General features: G+C 35.0%; 1 protein-coding gene across 1 annotated transcript in view; it reads left to right on the top strand.

The window, feature by feature from the left end:
- Positions 1-280: 280 nt before the first annotated feature.
- The window catches only part of LOC144968800 (copine-3-like), a 44900-nt gene continuing 38562 nt past the window's right edge, over positions 281-6618 (top strand). Inside the window, exon 1 of the mRNA XM_078907505.1 lies at positions 281-419. The gene's annotated coding sequence lies outside the window, so the exon portion shown is untranslated. The remainder of the gene's footprint in view (positions 420-6618) is intronic.

Raw genomic sequence — 6618 nt, 5'->3', positions numbered from 1 at the left:
AGGTGCCAGCTAATGGGAATTAAAGTCATTGCATTAGACACTTTGAGCTTAATTGTGACACACCAATGTTATTTACAAATTCAAGAAACCCTAGTAAAATACAACAAAACTGCCTATCCCCCCCCCCTCCCCCTCCTCGGCTATACTTAACCTTGTTTATCCCCAATCTCTGTTCCGACTCACGAAAACATTAACATTTAGTTATAACCCATATATATATATATATATATGTATATAAATCGTGTAATTTGGAACATTGTTAGTTAGATATTAATTTGTTCAATTGATGTGTGAGAACTCAATTGCTTTCTGGCCATTTGATATCAACCGCATTAATCTCTATAAATCAACTGTGCGAGATTATTCTATATTTGTAAGTTGCAACAGATTTTCATAAAAAGTGGACTAGACACATTATGGTAAGTATGAAACAACCTAATGACTAATAATAAATTAATATAGACGGTTTATTTGCTTTTTATTGTGGTGATACGTCCTAGTTACTCCAGCAGTATAAGACACGGGTGACAGAATAGAAATTGGCATACTATATATAAATAATTTAGGCTGCATGGGAAATATATAGTGATCGAAGTACTAATGGTACTAAGATCCCGTGACCGAAAAACAAAGAACGCTTGAAGGATATTTTACAGGATATGGAACCATTTGTTTTGACACATTTTGAACGATTTATAGATTGTATGATAGGGTATAATTTGTATCTAGTATTAAAATGACACTATAGATTTAAGAAAATTTTCGCTGACAAAACATTATTGCAACGGAAGAGGCGCGTGGCGTGATCACATTAAAAAAAAAACAAACTACAACTCAACTTAAAATTGACATTGGAATAAAAACGAAACGCGGTTTAGATTGGGTTTCGAATTGAAACGGTAGTAATCGAGTATTTTGTGATTTGCTATTTCATAATGTGGTGGTGGTGGTTGGGGGGGGGGGGGGGGGGGGGGGGGGGGGGGGCATTTCTTGTCAAAATGATAATGATAATGATGGTGATGATGATGGTGACGATGATGATCATGATGATGATGATGAATGATGATGATAATAATAATAATAATAATAATAATAATAATAATAATAATAATAATAATGATAATAATGATGATGGTGACGATGATGATCATGATGATGATGATGAATGATGATGATAATAATAATAATAATAATAATAATAATAATAATAATAATAATAATGATAATAATGATCATGATGATGATGATGGTGATGATGATGATGATGATGGTGATGATGATGATTATGATGATGATGATAATGACGATAATAATAAGAATAAGAATAAGAATAATAATAATAATATTAATAATAATAATAATAATAATAATAATATAATAATATTAACAACAACAACAACAACAACAACAACAATAATAATAATAATAATAATAATAATAATAATAATAATAATAATAATAATAATAATAATAATAATAATAATAATAATAATAACAATAATAATTACAGCATGAAATAACAACAACATCAATAGGCATATAATATATTCGGTGCCTTCCCGCTATAATAATACATTTACATATCAAACAGATCGATTCGATGAGTTCCAGAGATACATCATATTATGATTGGTTTTACTGATTTTAGAGAGTAAATGAAGATTACTTCACTTAGTTCTTTATGATCGTTTAGAGCCCGCCATTGGATGACCAGTTTTTACAAAATTATTCTCTCCGTCCGAGATTTAAGGTTTCACCAAGTTGTCATTGGGTTACACATAGCCTTGTTTGCAGGTGACATTTTTCACTGGACTGGCAAAAATGGTGAATACTTTACTTAAACGCATAATATCAATAAGGAAACTGGTGACCTCATAAATTCTCGGCGAGCTGGACCTCAGTTGGTAGATTGTTCCTTCCAAGTTGTAGCCACTTATGTTTGAAGTGTTCGGTTACCGATTACAAGATATGAAGTGAATAGAAAAGTGCCAGAAGACAATAGAGAATAAAAAATTTTCGCGGCGGTGGTGGGGTTTGAACCTGCGACCTTATTGGTACGACAACTCCGCCTGGCAGGTGAGAGCGTGGCTCTACCGTGTGAGCTATCCACGAACACAAAAAATATTCGTTTCAAACTCAAAGTCATTACTAGATCCCTCTCTCACCCACTTCTTGAGACCGCCGATTCGTTCGTACACCACCATCGCGAATAATTTTGACCAGCAGTTAAGCTTAATAGCCAATATTCTCAACACAAACATATAACATAGAAACGATTGAGACATTGAGTATGCTCCGGTGTATGGGGTGAATTTTTTAATTCAGAAAAGTGAGTGGAGCAGGCACTTATGTTGGTAACAACAAGATATGAAGTGAATAGAAAAGTGCCAGAAGACAATAGAGAATAAAAAATTACAAAAAAATTTTTTATTCTCTATTGTCTTCTGGCACTTTTCTATTCACTTCATATCTTGTTGTTACCAACATAAGTGCCTGCTCCACTCACTTTTCTGAATTAAAAAATTCACCCCATACACCGGAGCATACTCAATGTCTCAATCGTTTCTATGTTATATGTTTGTGTTGAGAATATTGGCTATTAAGCTTAACTGCTGGTCAAAATTATTCGCGATGGTGGTGTACGAACGAATCGGCGGTCTCAAGAAGTGGGTGAGAGAGGGATCTAGTAATGACTTTGAGTTTGAAACGAATATTTTTTGTGTTCGTGGATAGCTCACACGGTAGAGCCACGCTCTCACCTGCCAGGCGGAGTTGTCGTACCAATAAGGTCGCAGGTTCAAACCCCACCACCGCCGCGAAAATTTTTTATTCTCTATTGTCTTCTGGCACTTTTCTATTCACTTCATATCTTGTTGTTACCAACATAAGTGCCTGCTCCACTCACTTTTCTCGGTTACCGATTGTGAGTTAAGTTTTAGGTATTTGGATAATTAGAGAAGATTTGTTGGATCGAAATAATTTGCTCCGCTTTGCTCATATTTATAAATGATTTTTATCTAATGATAACGTAAATGTAAGTTCATTAACCCTCTCCTTACTAGCCATTTTCATAATTTTCCACAAAACGTCACACGCACCCAACACAAAAACACACATTTCTTATTCAAACAGAAAAGCAATAAGCACATTCTATACATAATATTGTTCGACAACATGAACCCCTATTACAGAATGTCCAGTTCTTATCGCTATAGCAAAAATAATTGAAATCTGGATGAGAAAAGTGACGGTAGCATCGTAACAAATGTGACGATTTTCCAATAGGTGGTAAGGAGAGGGTTAAATAACCAAATTAAATAATCATTTAAAAAAAAACATAAACAAATAGATAAATACATCTTTATAAAGGCATTTACTCCGTTTCAACATGCTCAGTCAATTCCCAACGCTTCATTCATCCCCCAAGCAGGCAACATGGACCAAGTGTTTCCTTTCATCAAGTACAATTCGCTTGTTAGTTGTCCTATTTTTGTACCAGCACTTCTAGAATATATTATGTCATCACCTATAGCAAGGTATTGATTTAAACATAAGTGAGCGGGATATGAATGTAAAGTTCCTTTTCCAAGGGCGGATGCCGGGACAAGATTTTTGCTATCATTGTCACACATTTGGTCATTGACGAAGTTCAACACCGCTTGCATATGTCACAAGACGAGAGACATCGTACCATTTGGCCATAGGCATCACAAGTTTTCTTGTTCATAATAATAATAATAATAATAATAATAATAATAATAATAATAATAATAATAATAATAATAATACATGGCATTTATATCGCGCATTTTCATTACTGTGTGATTATCAATGCACGTTACAAATATATATAGAAAATTTACATATATAAAACGTATACCACAATGATATCAATAGCAGCAGGGTATGTAATATTGTATAAATACCATGAAAATGGAACGGTAAAAAGTTAGTTCTTTAATAATTGATTTAAAACTATCAATAGATTTTGCTTCTCTTATCCTCCGGACAGGTCATTAATGTCAAGAAGGTACCCTCTAATTTATTATAAATTAATAATAATAAATAAAGGAACTGGCATAGATCAGTGAGACATTTATTTGAATCGACATGGACTTACTCGAATTTGCAGGTCTGATAACCTAGACTGTTATGGGCTCATTTTTATAATGGAAATACTCTCAAACAAACGCAAAATATTGTCCATAACAACATTGTTAAAACAGGCCCACAATTGTGATCGGTTATCAGACCCGCTAAAGTTTGTTGTTGGTCGGTTTGAATTGTTCATGATTCTATGGTACAAACCCCTGAAGGTTTTGGGGAGTGTAACAACCCCAATCCAATGTTTACCAGATAACTGCCGTATTCTTGAAAAATACGTATTTAATAATTTGGCCTGAAAACTCGTCCTTCAAATACCGATCGATTTAAATGACCCTCATCTTGTTAAAAACTCTCAAACCTGGGACTTCGCGCAGTCCCAGGTTTGAAAGTTTTTACCAAATTAGGGTCATTTAAATCGATCCATATTTAAAGGGGGAGTTTTCTGGTCAAATTTTTTTAATGCGTGTTTTTCCAAGAGTCCGGCAGTGGACTGGGCACAGGGATCATCTCCCTATTAATACATATAGAAAAGAATGGCAGGACACGGTGGCGGGCCTTGAATTCAGCATTAATAATAGTGCGCTGACACAAAAACTAGTAATAATACCGTGATAAGACAAAACATACTTTTTCACTTTGGCCAGAAAATGTTCACTTCAAATGTTGATGGATTAGAAAGAAAAACATTGACCATTTATTTTTATAGCGAGATATCAACTAAACGTGCTCAAATCGATTTACATTAGGTCACAAGCCAATTGCAACACTTAACATATAAGACGAGACATGTCGTCAGTTAGGCGATATTATATATTTTTCCCCAGCTTAGACAATGCTGTTAACGTCAAGGTACTCATTTTACACTAATACGTTGAGAGAATGTGAATAGAGTTCTTTTCCACGGACTCAACTATTCGCCGCCCAGAGTAGGACTCGAATCCTGATATTTTCGGTTTGAAGGCGAGTTTCATACCACTAGACCACATAGCGCGGACTGATTCCCACCATGCCTAAAAGTCGAAAGTCTAAGAACTCCTTTTGAAGGTTCAGGTTTGGAATTGATAATAAATCGAAGTAAACTTTTCTGGTAAAAATAGAACAAAAGTGTTGTGTTAGAACTCGGCACTACAGTCTGAAGTGTATCTGTGTTCATAATGTTACCAAAATCCAATAATATGGGCTAATCCTGTAATACAATTAGTCAGAGAAATAAAGAGAGAGCCTCTAGGGTGATTGACAAAGAGTTCCCTTGACTTATAGTAAGAATAGAATGAAGCGAAACGAGGGTAGTGTAACTGAAACGGGGGAAGGGGGGGGGGGGGGGGGGTGTAGAGAATAATTCTGTATGTCTGTAATCAAATGTTGTATATTATAGAGACACATATAGGAGGAGAAAGAAAGAAAGAAACAAAGATATATATATATATATATATATATATATATATATATATAATATATATATATATCTCACTCTCTCTCTCTCTCTCTCTCTCTCTATATATATATATATATATATATATATATATATAGAGAGAGAGAGAGAGAGAGAGAGAGAGAGAAGGAGAGAGAGATAGGGAGAGAGAGAGAAGGAGAGAGATAGGGAGAGAGAGAAGGAGAGAGATAGGGAGAGAGAGAGAGAGCGGGAAAGAGAAAAACCGAAAAAGAGAGAGAGAGAGATAGGGATAGCTAAGGATTTGATATGGATACATTTAAATTTATCTCAACTTTCAATACAAATCGTATCTTGTATATGTCGTGACCCGCCATTTCAAACTGGTATTTTGTTGGAGTAAATCGCATAGACTAATTTAATTCTATGTTATAATAAACGCTTGGCTTGATTGAAGAGAGCGAATACAAAAATAAACCGCCTAGAAGATATTGGAAGAAACATTCTTTGTGATTAATGTCAAGTCAGGTCGACTAAAGGTTACGACCTTTAAAGAAGTATCTTATCCTTCTGCATCACTTAAGAAACCGTTTTAAAGTATCCCAGGACTCCAGATGAAGTTAATGCAATAAATGACTCGCGACATGTTCCGCGTTAAAGATGCTGAAATAAATGCGGTACGCCCTGTAGGGCACAGAACTCTACTAAGTCTTCTTTAGACTTCATTGGGCGCCTGTTGGCCTCGGCCAGTCAGGAAGAGAGTTGTGTTCCCTGACGAGTCTCAATTTCTGTTAGAAAGACATGATGGTTGGAAAATAGTCTCCCGGAGAATGAACTTTGCATATCATCCATAGTGCATTCCTAAAGCGAAAAACTTTGGAGGTGACACCATGGCGGTTTGGGCAGGAATCACCGAAACAAGAAAAACATATCTATTACCAGTTATGGGTAATTTTAAAGTACAACATTGCATTGAACAGATCCTTCAACCTCATGCTGTGTAAATTCATAATTCTATAAATCCATGCTTCTGAAAGATAAAACACAAGCATGCTGATCGATTTTTACTCGCAAAATCATAAAGAGTAAGACATCAAAGATTTGAATCGTTGACCTGCTCT

Source organism: Berghia stephanieae, chromosome 3 (assembly GCF_034508935.2).
Source record: "Berghia stephanieae isolate SIO BIC M18660-M18661 chromosome 3, UCSD_Bste_1.3, whole genome shotgun sequence".
Taxonomy (NCBI): domain Eukaryota; kingdom Metazoa; phylum Mollusca; class Gastropoda; order Nudibranchia; family Aeolidiidae; genus Berghia; species Berghia stephanieae.
Note: the sequence above shows the minus strand (reverse complement) of the source record. Positions and strands in the feature narration are given on the sequence as shown.